The 18,940-nt window shown below is 45.1% G+C and overlaps 1 long non-coding RNA gene across 1 annotated transcript in view; it reads left to right on the forward strand.

Annotated features, from left to right (window-relative positions):
- The first annotated feature begins 17,855 nt into the window (after positions 1-17,855).
- Positions 17,856-18,940, forward strand: part of LOC135113872 (uncharacterized) — a 30,788-nt gene continuing 29,703 nt past the window's right edge. The window contains exon 1 of the long non-coding RNA XR_010275096.1: positions 17,856-18,051. This is a non-coding gene — a long non-coding RNA (uncharacterized LOC135113872). The remainder of the gene's footprint in view (positions 18,052-18,940) is intronic.

The following is an 18,940-nucleotide window of genomic DNA, read 5'->3' on the forward strand; positions in this document are numbered from 1 at the left end:
TAATTTCCATTCTCTATCTCCATCTTGTTTTTCAGTTGTAAGTCATTAATAAGCGTGATCTTGTATTGTCTTTGGCATTATTAAAACATGAGGTATATTATTATTAGTGGCTGTAGTTTTGTGTCACAACATTAACTTATATTAGTTTTGCCTGAAAATCTCTCGTTTTCTAACATTCTCCCATCCCGCAGGCCTGAGTCCAGACCGAGACCCAGAGAAATGTAAACAAACGCACCAGTCAGACTTGATATAGGAGTGAATTTGTTGTTTTTTAAATGGGCAGTCGGTCTGTACATAAGAAAGGTGGCGAGAGGTGTCAAATGCTAAAGTGCTTAGCAGCGTCTGCCCACACTAGGAAATATGCAAAAACATAAAAAAAAAGACGCTTCTCAAGAAAGGTAAGGCCGGCTGTAGCTTTTATTTTTTTCTTTATTTCTTTCCATCAGGTTAGGTTTTTCAGGCTGTAATTCAAATAGCGCTTGGCTTAAGTCTCTCTCTCTCTCTCTCTCTCTCTCTCTCTCTCTCTCTCTCTCTCTCTCTCTCTCTCTCTCTCTCTCTCTCTCTCTCTCTCTCTCTCTCTCTCTCTCTCTGTGTGGTGCTAATGGTGCAGGAAGGCCTTGTCTACCTGCACCATGGGCCACTATACCATGCGTCACTGTACATTTAAACTGTACCCCAAAAACTTAACTTAACTGGCCCTCACTTAAAAAAAAAAAAAAAATATAAAGTATCGTTTTTTTCGTGTTCTTAATATTTTCAGTGCTACAATACCACACATCACTGTACCCTATGATGCTAATGGTGCAGGAAGGTTTGTCTACCTTCACCATAAGCGACTGTACCATGCGTCACTGTACCCTAAAACTCACCACCACAAAAACAACCTAGAATTTGCCCTCACCTGAAAAAAAAATATCTTTTTTTTTTTTTGTGTTTGTTTAATATTTCAGTGCTACAGTACCACAGCACTGTACCCCTATGGTGCTAATGGTGCAGGAAGGCCTTGTCTACCTTCACCATAAGCCACTGTACCATGTGTCACTGTACCTTAAATCTGTACCACAAAAAAACAACCTAACTGGCCCTCACCCAAAAAAATTCTCTTTTAACCTAACTCTAACCTAACCTTAACCTTACCTAACCTAACCTCAACCTAACCTAACCTGACCTGACCTGACCTAACCTAACCTAACCTAACCTTAACCTGACCTAACCTAATCCTAACCTAACCTAACCTGACCTGACCTAACCTAACCTAACCTAACCTAACCTAACCTAACCTAACCTAACCTATCCTAATCCTAACCGAGACATTAAAAATTAGTCACAAGGCAAAAAGACGATTCAAAGTGACTGACATACCAAGCAATTAATTAGTGAAATCAGTCTTTGTTGACTACTCCAAAGCCTTTCAGTTTGTCGACCTCAGTATACTGGTTAGGAAAAAAGTGCATTATTGCAGACATTATTAGTGGTTGTATCACGGTATTTTATAATAGACTTATAACTAGTTTCCCCTGAAAATCTTTCGTTTTCTATCATTCTTCCATTCTACACGCCTGAGCCCTGACAGAGACCCAGAGAAATGTAAACAGGCACGAGTCAGACTTGGATATAGGGCTGAATTTGTTGTTGCTTTTCAGAGAGGCAGTCGGTCTGGTACATGCGTGAGGTGGCATATAGAGGCGCGTCCAGGGGCGGCTAGTAGCGTGTGCAAAGCACCGTGGAAATATGTACAGACATAAAGAAGACGCCCTCAAGAAAGGTAAGTGCCGGTTCCAGCTTTTATTTTTTATTTATTTATTTCCATCCCGGGCCTGGGACCCCCCTTTCCCGAGTCCTGAGGTGTTGGGGGACGGCCTTGGGGGTGCTGTGTGCCCGTGAGTGTACCAGGTGCTCAAGCTTATACAAAACAAGTAGAAAGTTTGAAGTTATTTTTAGAGGGGCAGTCGGTCTGTACTATGCGTGTACATTAATTTTGAGGTGTTCCTTGTCATCCCCTGTCACTCCTGCCTGCCTCTGTCACCTCTTACCAATCCCTGTCAAGCTCTGCTGAAAGCCCCTTTGTCACCTCCTCAAGTAATGTAGAGGTGGCTTGAGATGTGAGATTTTAAACAGGAAGCCTTTGCTGTCACCCCTGCCAAAGCCCTACCAAACCCTGTCAGCTCCCACCAAGGCCCTCTCTCAAGCCACCACTCAACCCCCTACCGAGACTCTATCAGCTCTATAATCTGAAAAAAGTGCAGTGTCTGTATGGAGGTCATTGATTAAGTAAACAGTGACTTATGGCCAAAATGGAACTATATGGAGATTAAGCAGAGATTAGAATAGAAGCTGAAATTGAGCAGGATAGTTACAATCACAGACTTCCAACTTGCTACTCCTTGGTGTGAAAGAATCTGCAGGAAATTAAGTACATGGCAACTCCTGTTAGTCCCTCATGTGTTCTTGAAAGCAGACTGACAGATTCAGTGTGTGACATGCTGACGTGGGGGAAGGCTGTCCTTGGTGGCTGCTCTATGCTGTAGCTAACAAAATGGTTGTGTTTCAAGTGTTGTCATGCCTGGAAAGTCTACAGGTCATCATTACCAGTATAAATGTGTACTACAATGGTGAAATTTAGTGAAAAAATGTGCTTGTTTATGTATTGGGCAGGGGAAAGATTTGTGCAGTTTCATCAGAGACAATGATAAAAAAAATTTTTATATTATTATTATTATTACTATTTTTTTTTCTTTTACTTGTTTTGTTGCTGTAAAGATGAGACTACAATAACTGCCCCTTGATGCCCTATAAGGTACCGCCAAGCACCAAGGGGCGGCCACCACGGTGCACAGTGAAGCACGTCCCAGCATCCCTGTCACCATCTTTTCCCTGCCAATAATTATGCATTACATTTCCCAACTAATTTCATTCTAGTGCAACATTTCTACTACTAATGGTGACCTGTGTGACACTTCCCAGCATGACCAGTGACAGACACTTCAAACAAACACAGCCTTTTCTTAGCCACAGCAAGGTGCAGCCACGACGCAGACAGCCTCTCCCTAAGTCAGCATGTCACACGGTGCATCCATAACACTGAGCTTCCAGGAACACATCTGGGGGACTGACTGGATACAAGTTGCTGTGTAGGTCATTTGTCCCAGCAGACTCTTTCACACCAAGCAGGCATGAGGTGGTAGTCTGTGCAGTGCGTCAGTGCTTGGAATCTTTGAACCGGTCTTGCTGCATCTATGGCCCAGAGGACCAAACACAGACCAAACAGAGGGCTAGCTGAACCTAACACAAACCAAACAGACACTGCCCACCAGAACCATACACAGGCCACACAGAACTAACTGACTGGCTGGCCGGCTGTGACTCGCTGGCTGAGTGACTGACTGACTGACTGACTGACTGGCTGGCTGGCTGGCTTGCTGGCTGGCTTACTAACTGACTGACTGACTGACTGACTGGCTGGCTGAGTGACTGATTGACTGGCTGGTTAGCTAGTTTGGGTGGCTAGCTGGTTGTGTTTGAATGGCTGACTGACTGACTGACTGACTGACTGACTGACTGACTAGCTGTGAGTGACTGATTGATTGGCTGGTTGGTTGAATGCCTCAGCTGGCTGGTTGAATGGCTGACTGACTGACTGACTGACTGACTGACTGAATGGACTGACTGACTTACTGACTGACTGACTGACTTGGACTGACTTAACTGACTGACTGACTAGCTGAGTGACTGATTGATTGGCTGGTTTGTCGAATGGCTAGCTGGCTGGTTGAATGGCTAACTGACTGACTGACTGACTGACTGACTGACTGACTGACTGACTGACTGACTAACTGAGTGACTGATTGATTGGCTGGTTGGTTGAATGGCTAGCTGGCTGGTTAAATGGCTGACTGACTGACTGACTGACTGACTTACTGACTGACTGACTGACTAACTGACTAGCTGAGTGACTGATTGATTGGCTGGTTGGTTGAATGGCTGACTGACTGACTGACTGACTGACTGACTGACTGACTGACTGACTGACTAGCTGAGTGACTGATTGATTGGCTAGTTGGTTGAATGGCTAGCTGGCTGGTTGAATGGCTGACTGACTGGCTGACTGACTGACTAACTGACTGACTGACTGACTGACTGACTGACTGACTGACTAGCTGAGTGACTGATTGATTGGCTGGTTGGTTGAATGCCTAGCTGGCTGGTTGAATGGCTGACTGACTGACTGACTGACTGACTGACTGACTGACTGACTGACTGACTGACTGACTGACTGACTGACTGACTAGCTGAGTGACTGATTGATTGGCTGGTTGGTTGAATGGCTAGCTGGCTGGTTGAATGGCTAACTGACTGACTGACTGACTGACTGACTGACTGACTGACTGACTGACTGACTAACTGAGTGACTGATTGATTGGCTGGTTGGTTGAATGGCTAGCTGGCTGGTTGAATGGCTGACTGACTGACTTGGACTGACTGACTGACTGACTGACTGGACTGACTGACTGACTAACTGACTAGCTGAGTGACTGATTGATTGGCTGGTTGGTTGAATGGCTAGCTGGCTGGTTGAATGGCTGACTGACTGACTGACTGACTGACTGACTGACTGACTGACTGACTGACTGACTGACTGATTGATTGGCTAGTTGGTTGAATGGCTAGCTGGCTGGTTGAATGGCTGACTGACTGGCTGACTGACTGACTGACTGACTGACTGACTGACTGACTGACTGACTGACTAGCTGAGTGACTGATTGATTGGCTGGTTGGTTGAATGCTTAGCTGGCTGGTTGAATGGCTGACTGACTGACTGACTGACTGACTGACTGACTGACTGACTGACTGACTGACTGACTAGCTGAGTGACTGATTTATTGGCTGGTTGGTTGAATGGCTAGCTGGCTGGTTGAATGGCTAACTGACTGACTGACTGACTGACTGACTGACTGACTGACTGACTGACTGACTGACTGACTGACTGACTGACTAACTGAGTGACTGATTGATTGGCTGGTTGGTTGAATGGCTAGCTGGCTGGTTGAATGGCTGACTGACTGACTGACTGACTGACTGACTGACTGACTGACTGACTGACTAACTGACTAGCTGAGTGACTGATTGATTGGCTGGTTGGTTGAATGGCTAGCTGGCTGGTTGAATGGCTGACTGACTGACTGACTGACTGACTGACTGACTGACTGACTGACTGACTGACTAGCTGAGTGACTGATTGATTGGCTAGTTGGTTGAATGGCTAGCTGGCTGGTTGAATGGCTGACTGACTGGCTGACTGACTGACTGACTGACTGACTGACTGACTGACTGACTGACTGACTGACTAGCTGAGTGACTGATTGATTGGCTGGTTGGTTGAATGGCTAGCTGGCTGGTTGAATGGCTGACTGACTGACTGACTGACTGACTGACTGACTGACTGAGGCAGAGAGACAGGTAGGTGTTGGCATGGTTGGTTTGGTTTGGAGTGTTGAGGTTTTATGATATTGTAGAGACAGAGAGGTTCAAAGCTTAATTAGACTTGTATCTTTGAGCCATGAGTCAGTAGAGAGGGAGAAAGAGGCAGACAGGCAGAGAGACAGGAAAAACAGGGAGGAAGAAAAGCTATTTGCACTGTACCTATAGGTCAGTATGGTGTAGAGTTGTATACTTGAATCAAGAGTAAATATAGACGCAGATACGAAGGCGGGCAAGCTGAGAGAGAGGGAAAGAAAGGGTCTGAATGAAAGGGAGGAGTCAGGCCTGCAGAAGGGGAGCTTTTGGTATTGTTTACTGATTAGTGTGATAAAGTGTTGTGTTGTGTTGTGAGGTGCAGAGAAAGAGAGAGAGGCTTGTGTGGTGATATTTCATGTTGATGTACAGCAATATGAAATAGTTCTCAGGAGAGAGAGAAAGAGATAGAAATTAGTGACACACACACACACACACACACACACACACACACAGTAATACTCTATAGAAACCTATTTCTTTCCTAATTTGTCTATCTCCATCTTGTTTTTCATTGTAAGTCATTAATGTTTATCTTGTATTGTCTTGGCATTATTAAAACATGAGGTATATTATTATTAGTGGTTGTAGTTTTGTATCACAACATTAACTTATATTAGTTTTGCCTGAAAATCTCTCGTTTTCTAACATTCTCCCATCCTGCAGGCCTGAGTCCAGACCGAGACCCAGAGAAATGTAAACAAACGCACCAGTCAGACTTGATATAGGAGTGAATTTGTTGCTTTTTAAAGCGGCAGTCGGTCTGTACATGTGTGAGGTGGCGAGGGGTGTCGCCAGGGGGCGGCTAGTAGCGTCTGCCACCAGGGAAATATGTAAAAACATAAAAAAGACGCTTCTCAAGAAAGGTAAGGCCGGTTGCAGCTTTTATTTTTTCTTTATTTCTTTCCATCAGGTTAGGTTTATATTAATTCAGTTAGTTAGGTTTGGTTAAGTCTCTCTCTCTCTCTCTCTCTCTCTCTCTCTCTCTCTCTCTCTCTCTCTCTCTCTCTCTCTCTCTCTCTCTCTCTCTCTCTCTCTCTCTCTCTCTCTCTCTCTCTGTGTGGTGCTAATGGTGCAGGAAGGCCTTGTCTACCTGCACCATAAGCCACTATACCATGCGTCACTGTACATTTAAACTGTACCCTAAAAACTTAACCTAACTGGCCCTCACTTAAAAAAAAATATATCGTTTTTTTTTCGTGTTCTTAATATTTCAGTGCTACAATACCACATCACTGTACCCTATGATGCTAATGGTGCAGGAAGGCCTTGTCTACCTTCACCATAAGCGACTGTACCATGCGTCACTGTACCTTAAAACTGTACCACAAAAACAACCTAACTGGCCCTCACCTGAAAAAAAATATCTTTTTTTTTTTGTGTTTGCTTAATATTTCAGTGCTACAGTACCACAGCACTGTACTCTATGGTGCTAATGGTGCAGGAAGGCCTTGTCTACCTTCACCATAAGCCACTGTACCATGTGTCACTGTACCTTAAATCTGTACCACAAAAACAACCTAACTGGCCCTCACCTGAAAAAAAATCTCTTTTTTTTTTTAACCTAACCTAACCTAACCTAACCTTACCTAACCTAACCTAACCTAACCTAACCTGACCTGACCTGACCTAACCTAACCTAACCTAACCTAACCTGACCTAACCTAACCTAACCTAACCTAACCTGACCTGACCTAACCTAACCTAACCTAACCTAACCTAACCTAACCTAACCTATCCTAACCTAACCGAGACATTAAAAATTAGTCACAAGGCAAAAAGACGATTCAAAGTGACTGACATACCAAGCAATTAATTAGTGAAATCAGTCTTTGTTGACTACTCCAAAGCCTTTCAGTTTGTCGACCTCAGTATACTGTTAGGAAAAAGTGCATTATTAAGACATTATTAGTGGTTGTATCACGGTATTTTATAATAGACTTATAACTAGTTTCCCCTGAAAATCTTTCGTTTTCTATCATTCTTTCATTCTACACGCCTGAGCCCTGACAGAGACCCAGAGAAATGTAAACAGGCACGAGTCAGACTTGATATAGGGCTGAATTTGTTGCTTTTCAGAGAGGGGCAGTCGGTCTGTACATGCGTGAGGTGGCGAGAGGCGTGTCCAGGGGGCGGCTAGTAGCGTGTGCCACCGTGGAAATATGTACAGACATAAAGAAGACGCCCTCAAGAAAGGTAAGGCCGGTTCCAGCTTTTATTTTTATTTATTTATTTCCATCCCGGCCTGGGACCCCCCCTTTCCCGAGTCCTGAGGTGTTGGGGGACGGCCCGGGGGTGCTGTGTGCCCGTGAGTGTACCAGGTGCTCAAGCTTATACAAAACAAGGAAAGTTTGAAGCATTTTTAGAGGGGCAGTCAGTCTGTACATGCGTGTACATTAATTTTGAGGTGTTCCTTGTCATCCCCTGTCACTCCTGCCTGCCTCTGTCACCTCTACCAATCCCTGTCAAGCTCTGCCAAGCCCTTTGTCACCTCTCAAGTAATGAGGTGGCTTGAGATGTGAGATTTTAAACAGAAGCCTTTGCTGTCACCCCTGCCAAGCCCTACCAAACCCTGTCAGCCCCCACCAAGGCCCTCTCAAGCCACCACTCAACCCCCTACCGAGACCTATCAGCTCTATAATCTGAAAAAAGTGCAGTGTCTTAGGAGGGATTGATTAAGTAAACAGTGACTTATGGCCAAAATGGAACTATATGGAGATTAAGTAGAGATTAGAATAGAAGCTGAAATTGAGCAGGATAGTTACAATCACAGACTTCCAACTTGCTACTCCTTGGTGTGAAAGAATCTGCAGGAAATTAAGTACATGGCAACTCCTGTTAGTCCCTCATGTGTTCTTGAAAGCAGACTGACAGATTCAGTGTGTGACATGCTGACGTGGGGGAAGGCTGTCTGGTGGCTGCTCTATGCTGTAGCTAACAAAATGGTTGTGTTTCAAGTGTTGTCATGCCTGGAAAGTCTACAGGTCATCATTACTAGTATAAATGTGTACTACAATGGTGAAATTTAGTGAAAAAATGTGCTGTTTATGTATTGGCAGGGAAAGATTTGTGCTCATCAAGACAATGATAAAAAAAATTTTTATATTATTATTATTATTACTATTTTTTTTCTTTTACTTGTTTTGCTGTAAGATGAGACTACAATAACTGCCCCTTGATGCCCTATAAGGTACCGCCAAGCACCAAGGGGCGGCCACCACGGTGCACAGTGAAGCACGTCCCAGCATCCCTGTCACCATCTTTTCCCTGCCAATAATTATGCATTACATTTCCCAACTAATTTCATTCTAGTGCAACATTTCTACTACTAATGGTGACCTGTACACTTCCCAGCATGACCAGTACAGCACTTCAAACAAACACAGCCTTTTCTTAGCCACAGCAAGGTGCAGCCACGACAGACAGCCTTCCCTAAGTCAGCATGTCACACTGCATCCATAACACTGAGCTTCCAGGAACACATCTGGGGGACTGATACAAGTTGCTGTGTAGGTCATTTGTCCCAGCAGACTCTTTCACACCAAGCAGGCATGAGGTGGTAGTCTGTGCAGTGCGTCAGTGCTTGGAATTTTGAACCGGTCTTGCTGCATCTATGGCCCAGAGACCAAACACAGACCAAACAGAGGGCTAGCTGAACCTAACACAAACCAAACAGACGCCCACCAGAACCATACACAGGCCCACAGAACTAACTGACTGGCTGGCCGGCTGACTCGCTGGCTGAGTGACTGACTGACTGACTGACTGACTGGCTGGCTGGCTGGCTTGCTGGCTGGCTTACTAACTGACTGACTGACTGACTGGCTGGCTGAGTGACTGATTGACTGGCTGGTTAGCTAGTTGGGTGGCTAGCTGGTTGGTTGAATGGCTGACTGACTGACTGACTGACTGACTGACTGACTGACTAGCTGAGTGACTGATTGATTGGGTGGTTGGTTGAATGCCTAGCTGGCTGGTTGAATGGCTGACTGACTGACTGACTGACTGACTGACTGACTGACTGACTGACTGACTAACTGACTGACTGACTAGCTGAGTGACTGATTGATTGGCTGGTTTGTCGAATGGCTAGCTGGCTGGTTGAATGGCTAACTGACTGACTGACTGACTGACTGACTGACTGACTGACTGACTGACTGACTAACTGAGTGACTGATTGATTGGCTGGTTGGTTGAATGGCTAGCTGGCTGGTTAAATGGCTGACTGACTGACTGACTGACTGACTTACTGACTGACTGACTGACTAACTGACTAGCTGAGTGACTGATTGATTGGCTGGTTGGTTGAATGGCTGACTGACTGACTGACTGACTGACTGACTGACTGACTGACTGACTGACTAGCTGAGTGACTGATTGATTGGCTAGTTGGTTGAATGGCTAGCTGGCTGGTTGAATGGCTGACTGACTGGCTGACTGACTGACTAACTGACTGACTGACTGACTGACTGACTGACTGACTGACTAGCTGAGTGACTGATTGATTGGCTGGTTGGTTGAATGCCTAGCTGGCTGGTTGAATGGCTGACTGACTGACTGACTGACTGACTGACTGACTGACTGACTGACTGACTGACTGACTGACTGACTAGCTGAGTGACTGATTGATTGGCTGGTTGGTTGAATGGCTAGCTGGCTGGTTGAATGGCTAACTGACTGACTGACTGACTGACTGACTGACTGACTGACTGACTGACTGACTAACTGAGTGACTGATTGATTGGCTGGTTGGTTGAATGGCTAGCTGGCTGGTTGAATGGCTGACTGACTGACTGACTGACTGACTGACTGACTGACTGACTGACTGACTGACTAACTGACTAGCTGAGTGACTGATTGATTGGCTGGTTGGTTGAATGGCTAGCTGGCTGGTTGAATGGCTGACTGACTGACTGACTGACTGACTGACTGACTGACTGACTGACTGACTGACTGACTGATTGATTGGCTAGTTGGTTGAATGGCTAGCTGGCTGGTTGAATGGCTGACTGACTGGCTGACTGACTGACTGACTGACTGACTGACTGACTGACTGACTGACTGACTAGCTGAGTGACTGATTGATTGGCTGGTTGGTTGAATGCTTAGCTGGCTGGTTGAATGGCTGACTGACTGACTGACTGACTGACTGACTGACTGACTGACTGACTGACTGACTGACTAGCTGAGTGACTGATTTATTGGCTGGTTGGTTGAATGGCTAGCTGGCTGGTTGAATGGCTAACTGACTGACTGACTGACTGACTGACTGACTGACTGACTGACTGACTGACTGACTGACTGACTGACTGACTAACTGAGTGACTGATTGATTGGCTGGTTGGTTGAATGGCTAGCTGGCTGGTTGAATGGCTGACTGACTGACTGACTGACTGACTGACTGACTGACTGACTGACTGACTAACTGACTAGCTGAGTGACTGATTGATTGGCTGGTTGGTTGAATGGCTAGCTGGCTGGTTGAATGGCTGACTGACTGACTGACTGACTGACTGACTGACTGACTGACTGACTGACTGACTAGCTGAGTGACTGATTGATTGGCTAGTTGGTTGAATGGCTAGCTGGCTGGTTGAATGGCTGACTGACTGGCTGACTGACTGACTGACTGACTGACTGACTGACTGACTGACTGACTGACTGACTAGCTGAGTGACTGATTGATTGGCTGGTTGGTTGAATGGCTAGCTGGCTGGTTGAATGGCTGACTGACTGACTGACTGACTGACTGACTGACTGACTGAGGCAGAGAGACAGGTAGGTGTTGGCATGGTTGGTTTGGTTTGGAGTGTTGAGGTTTTATGATATTGTAGAGACAGAGAGGTTCAAAGCTTAATTAGACTTGTATCTTTGAGCCATGAGTCAGTAGAGAGGGAGAAAGAGGCAGACAGGCAGAGAGACAGGAAAAACAGGGAGGAAGAAAAGCTATTTGCACTGTACCTATAGGTCAGTATGGTGTAGAGTTGTATACTTGAATCAAGAGTAAATATAGACGCAGATACGAAGGCGGGCAAGCTGAGAGAGAGGGAAAGAAAGGGTCTGAATGAAAGGGAGGAGTCAGGCCTGCAGAAGGGGAGCTTTTGGTATTGTTTACTGATTAGTGTGATAAAGTGTTGTGTTGTGTTGTGAGGTGCAGAGAAAGAGAGAGAGGCTTGTGTGGTGATATTTCATGTTGATGTACAGCAATATGAAATAGTTCTCAGGAGAGAGAGAAAGAGATAGAAATTAGTGACACACACACACACACACACACACACACACACACAGTAATACTCTATAGAAACCTATTTCTTTCCTAATTTGTCTATCTCCATCTTGTTTTTCATTGTAAGTCATTAATGTTTATCTTGTATTGTCTTGGCATTATTAAAACATGAGGTATATTATTATTAGTGGTTGTAGTTTTGTATCACAACATTAACTTATATTAGTTTTGCCTGAAAATCTCTCGTTTTCTAACATTCTCCCATCCTGCAGGCCTGAGTCCAGACCGAGACCCAGAGAAATGTAAACAAACGCACCAGTCAGACTTGATATAGGAGTGAATTTGTTGCTTTTTAAAGCGGCAGTCGGTCTGTACATGTGTGAGGTGGCGAGGGGTGTCGCCAGGGGGCGGCTAGTAGCGTCTGCCACCAGGGAAATATGTAAAAACATAAAAAAGACGCTTCTCAAGAAAGGTAAGGCCGGTTGCAGCTTTTATTTTTTCTTTATTTCTTTCCATCAGGTTAGGTTTATATTAATTCAGTTAGTTAGGTTTGGTTAAGTCTCTCTCTCTCTCTCTCTCTCTCTCTCTCTCTCTCTCTCTCTCTCTCTCTCTCTCTCTCTCTCTCTCTCTCTCTCTCTCTCTCTCTCTCTCTCTCTCTCTCTCTCTCTCTCTCTGTGTGGTGCTAATGGTGCAGGAAGGCCTTGTCTACCTGCACCATAAGCCACTATACCATGCGTCACTGTACATTTAAACTGTACCCTAAAAACTTAACCTAACTGGCCCTCACTTAAAAAAAAATATATCGTTTTTTTTTCGTGTTCTTAATATTTCAGTGCTACAATACCACATCACTGTACCCTATGATGCTAATGGTGCAGGAAGGCCTTGTCTACCTTCACCATAAGCGACTGTACCATGCGTCACTGTACCTTAAAACTGTACCACAAAAACAACCTAACTGGCCCTCACCTGAAAAAAAATATCTTTTTTTTTTTGTGTTTGCTTAATATTTCAGTGCTACAGTACCACAGCACTGTACTCTATGGTGCTAATGGTGCAGGAAGGCCTTGTCTACCTTCACCATAAGCCACTGTACCATGTGTCACTGTACCTTAAATCTGTACCACAAAAACAACCTAACTGGCCCTCACCTGAAAAAAAATCTCTTTTTTTTTTTAACCTAACCTAACCTAACCTAACCTTACCTAACCTAACCTAACCTAACCTAACCTGACCTGACCTGACCTAACCTAACCTAACCTAACCTAACCTGACCTAACCTAACCTAACCTAACCTAACCTGACCTGACCTAACCTAACCTAACCTAACCTAACCTAACCTAACCTAACCTATCCTAACCTAACCGAGACATTAAAAATTAGTCACAAGGCAAAAAGACGATTCAAAGTGACTGACATACCAAGCAATTAATTAGTGAAATCAGTCTTTGTTGACTACTCCAAAGCCTTTCAGTTTGTCGACCTCAGTATACTGTTAGGAAAAAGTGCATTATTAAGACATTATTAGTGGTTGTATCACGGTATTTTATAATAGACTTATAACTAGTTTCCCCTGAAAATCTTTCGTTTTCTATCATTCTTTCATTCTACACGCCTGAGCCCTGACAGAGACCCAGAGAAATGTAAACAGGCACGAGTCAGACTTGATATAGGGCTGAATTTGTTGCTTTTCAGAGAGGGGCAGTCGGTCTGTACATGCGTGAGGTGGCGAGAGGCGTGTCCAGGGGGCGGCTAGTAGCGTGTGCCACCGTGGAAATATGTACAGACATAAAGAAGACGCCCTCAAGAAAGGTAAGGCCGGTTCCAGCTTTTATTTTTATTTATTTATTTCCATCCCGGCCTGGGACCCCCCCTTTCCCGAGTCCTGAGGTGTTGGGGGACGGCCCGGGGGTGCTGTGTGCCCGTGAGTGTACCAGGTGCTCAAGCTTATACAAAACAAGGAAAGTTTGAAGCATTTTTAGAGGGGCAGTCAGTCTGTACATGCGTGTACATTAATTTTGAGGTGTTCCTTGTCATCCCCTGTCACTCCTGCCTGCCTCTGTCACCTCTACCAATCCCTGTCAAGCTCTGCCAAGCCCTTTGTCACCTCTCAAGTAATGAGGTGGCTTGAGATGTGAGATTTTAAACAGAAGCCTTTGCTGTCACCCCTGCCAAGCCCTACCAAACCCTGTCAGCCCCCACCAAGGCCCTCTCAAGCCACCACTCAACCCCCTACCGAGACCTATCAGCTCTATAATCTGAAAAAAGTGCAGTGTCTTAGGAGGGATTGATTAAGTAAACAGTGACTTATGGCCAAAATGGAACTATATGGAGATTAAGTAGAGATTAGAATAGAAGCTGAAATTGAGCAGGATAGTTACAATCACAGACTTCCAACTTGCTACTCCTTGGTGTGAAAGAATCTGCAGGAAATTAAGTACATGGCAACTCCTGTTAGTCCCTCATGTGTTCTTGAAAGCAGACTGACAGATTCAGTGTGTGACATGCTGACGTGGGGGAAGGCTGTCTGGTGGCTGCTCTATGCTGTAGCTAACAAAATGGTTGTGTTTCAAGTGTTGTCATGCCTGGAAAGTCTACAGGTCATCATTACTAGTATAAATGTGTACTACAATGGTGAAATTTAGTGAAAAAATGTGCTGTTTATGTATTGGCAGGGAAAGATTTGTGCTCATCAAGACAATGATAAAAAAAATTTTTATATTATTATTATTATTACTATTTTTTTTCTTTTACTTGTTTTGCTGTAAGATGAGACTACAATAACTGCCCCTTGATGCCCTATAAGGTACCGCCAAGCACCAAGGGGCGGCCACCACGGTGCACAGTGAAGCACGTCCCAGCATCCCTGTCACCATCTTTTCCCTGCCAATAATTATGCATTACATTTCCCAACTAATTTCATTCTAGTGCAACATTTCTACTACTAATGGTGACCTGTACACTTCCCAGCATGACCAGTACAGCACTTCAAACAAACACAGCCTTTTCTTAGCCACAGCAAGGTGCAGCCACGACAGACAGCCTTCCCTAAGTCAGCATGTCACACTGCATCCATAACACTGAGCTTCCAGGAACACATCTGGGGGACTGATACAAGTTGCTGTGTAGGTCATTTGTCCCAGCAGACTCTTTCACACCAAGCAGGCATGAGGTGGTAGTCTGTGCAGTGCGTCAGTGCTTGGAATTTTGAACCGGTCTTGCTGCATCTATGGCCCAGAGACCAAACACAGACCAAACAGAGGGCTAGCTGAACCTAACACAAACCAAACAGACGCCCACCAGAACCATACACAGGCCCACAGAACTAACTGACTGGCTGGCCGGCTGACTCGCTGGCTGAGTGACTGACTGACTGACTGACTGACTGGCTGGCTGGCTGGCTTGCTGGCTGGCTTACTAACTGACTGACTGACTGACTGGCTGGCTGAGTGACTGATTGACTGGCTGGTTAGCTAGTTGGGTGGCTAGCTGGTTGGTTGAATGGCTGACTGACTGACTGACTGACTGACTGACTGACTGACTAGCTGAGTGACTGATTGATTGGGTGGTTGGTTGAATGCCTAGCTGGCTGGTTGAATGGCTGACTGACTGACTGACTGACTGACTGACTGACTGACTGACTGACTGACTAACTGACTGACTGACTAGCTGAGTGACTGATTGATTGGCTGGTTTGTCGAATGGCTAGCTGGCTGGTTGAATGGCTAACTGACTGACTGACTGACTGACTGACTGACTGACTGACTGACTGACTGACTAACTGAGTGACTGATTGATTGGCTGGTTGGTTGAATGGCTAGCTGGCTGGTTAAATGGCTGACTGACTGACTGACTGACTGACTTACTGACTGACTGACTGACTAACTGACTAGCTGAGTGACTGATTGATTGGCTGGTTGGTTGAATGGCTGACTGACTGACTGACTGACTGACTGACTGACTGACTGACTGACTGACTAGCTGAGTGACTGATTGATTGGCTAGTTGGTTGAATGGCTAGCTGGCTGGTTGAATGGCTGACTGACTGGCTGACTGACTGACTAACTGACTGACTGACTGACTGACTGACTGACTGACTGACTAGCTGAGTGACTGATTGATTGGCTGGTTGGTTGAATGCCTAGCTGGCTGGTTGAATGGCTGACTGACTGACTGACTGACTGACTGACTGACTGACTGACTGACTGACTGACTGACTGACTGACTAGCTGAGTGACTGATTGATTGGCTGGTTGGTTGAATGGCTAGCTGGCTGGTTGAATGGCTAACTGACTGACTGACTGACTGACTGACTGACTGACTGACTGACTGACTGACTAACTGAGTGACTGATTGATTGGCTGGTTGGTTGAATGGCTAGCTGGCTGGTTGAATGGCTGACTGACTGACTGACTGACTGACTGACTGACTGACTGACTGACTGACTGACTAACTGACTAGCTGAGTGACTGATTGATTGGCTGGTTGGTTGAATGGCTAGCTGGCTGGTTGAATGGCTGACTGACTGACTGACTGACTGACTGACTGACTGACTGACTGACTGACTGACTGACTGATTGATTGGCTAGTTGGTTGAATGGCTAGCTGGCTGGTTGAATGGCTGACTGACTGGCTGACTGACTGACTGACTGACTGACTGACTGACTGACTGACTGACTGACTAGCTGAGTGACTGATTGATTGGCTGGTTGGTTGAATGCTTAGCTGGCTGGTTGAATGGCTGACTGACTGACTGACTGACTGACTGACTGACTGACTGACTGACTGACTGACTGACTAGCTGAGTGACTGATTTATTGGCTGGTTGGTTGAATGGCTAGCTGGCTGGTTGAATGGCTAACTGACTGACTGACTGACTGACTGACTGACTGACTGACTGACTGACTGACTGACTGACTGACTGACTGACTAACTGAGTGACTGATTGATTGGCTGGTTGGTTGAATGGCTAGCTGGCTGGTTGAATGGCTGACTGACTGACTGACTGACTGACTGACTGACTGACTGACTGACTGACTAACTGACTAGCTGAGTGACTGATTGATTGGCTGGTTGGTTGAATGGCTAGCTGGCTGGTTGAATGGCTGACTGACTGACTGACTGACTGACTGACTGACTGACTGACTGACTGACTGACTAGCTGAGTGACTGATTGATTGGCTAGTTGGTTGAATGGCTAGCTGGCTGGTTGAATGGCTGACTGACTGGCTGACTGACTGACTGACTGACTGACTGACTGACTGACTGACTGACTGACTGACTAGCTGAGTGACTGATTGATTGGCTGGTTGGTTGAATGGCTAGCTGGCTGGTTGAATGGCTGACTGACTGACTGACTGACTGACTGACTGACTGACTGAGGCAGAGAGACAGGTAGGTGTTGGCATGGTTGGTTTGGTTTGGAGTGTTGAGGTTTTATGATATTGTAGAGACAGAGAGGTTCAAAGCTTAATTAGACTTGTATCTTTGAGCCATGAGTCAGTAGAGAGGGAGAAAGAGGCAGACAGGCAGAGAGACAGGAAAAACAGGGAGGAAGAAAAGCTATTTGCACTGTACCTATAGGTCAGTATGGTGTAGAGTTGTATACTTGAATCAAGAGTAAATATAGACGCAGATACGAAGGCGGGCAAGCTGAGAGAGAGGGAAAGAAAGGGTCTGAATGAAAGGGAGGAGTCAGGCCTGCAGAAGGGGAGCTTTTGGTATTGTTTACTGATTAGTGTGATAAAGTGTTGTGTTGTGTTGTGAGGTGCAGAGAAAGAGAGAGAGGCTTGTGTGGTGATATTTCATGTTGATGTACAGCAATATGAAATAGTTCTCAGGAGAGAGAGAAAGAGATAGAAATTAGTGACACACACACACACACACACACACACACACACACAGTAATACTCTATAGAAACCTATTTCTTTCCTAATTTGTCTATCTCCATCTTGTTTTTCATTGTAAGTCATTAATGTTTATCTTGTATTGTCTTGGCATTATTAAAACATGAGGTATATTATTATTAGTGGTTGTAGTTTTGTATCACAACATTAACTTATATTAGTTTTGCCTGAAAATCTCTCGTTTTCTAACATTCTCCCATCCTGCAGGCCTGAGTCCAGACCGAGACCCAGAGAAATGTAAACAAACGCACCAGTCAGACTTGATATAGGAGTGAATTTGTTGCTTTTTAAAGCGGCAGTCGGTCTGTACATGTGTGAGGTGGCGAGGGGTGTCGCCAGGGGGCGGCTAGTAGCGTCTGCCACCAGGGAAATATGTAAAAACATAAAAAAGACGCTTCTCAAGAAAGGTAAGGCCGGTTGCAGCTTTTATTTTTTCTTTATTTCTTTCCATCAGGTTAGGTTTATATTAATTCAGTTAGTTAGGTTTGGTTAAGTCTCTCTCTCTCTCTCTCTCTCTCTCTCTCTCTCTCTCTCTCTCTCTCTCTCTCTCTCTCTCTCTCTCTCTCTCTCTCTCTCTCTCTCTCTCTGTGTGGTGCTAATGGTGCAGGAAGGCCTTGTCTACCTGCACCATAAGCCACTATACCATGCGTCACTGTACATTTAAACTGTACCCTAAAAACTTAACCTAACTGGCCCTCACTTAAAAAAAAATATATCGTTTTTTTTTCGTGTTCTTAATATTTCAGTGCTACAATACCACATCACTGTACCCTATGATGCTAATGGTGCAGGAAGGCCTTGTCTACCTTCACCATAAGCGACTGTACCATGCGTCACTGTACCTTAAAACTGTACCACAAAAACAACCTAACTGGCCCTCACCTGAAAAAAAATATCTTTTTTTTTTTGTGTTTGCTTAATATTTCAGTGCTACAGTACCACAGCACTGTACTCTATGGTGCTAATGGTGCAGGAAGGCCTTGTCTACCTTCACCATAAGCCACTGTACCATGTGTCACTGTACCTTAAATCTGTACCACAAAAACAACCTAACTGGCCCTCACCTGAAAAAAAATCTCTTTTTTTTTTTAACCTAACCTAACCTAACCTAACCTTACCTAACCTAACCTAACCTAACCTAACCTGACCTGACCTGACCTAACCTAACCTAACCTAACCTAACCTGACCTAACCTAACCTAACCTAACCTAACCTGACCTGACCTAACCTAACCTAACCTAACCTAACCTAACCTAACCTAACCTATCCTAACCTAACCGAGACATTAAAAATTAG

This window comes from Scylla paramamosain, chromosome 26 (genome assembly GCF_035594125.1).
Source record: "Scylla paramamosain isolate STU-SP2022 chromosome 26, ASM3559412v1, whole genome shotgun sequence".
NCBI lineage: Eukaryota > Metazoa > Arthropoda > Malacostraca > Decapoda > Portunidae > Scylla > Scylla paramamosain.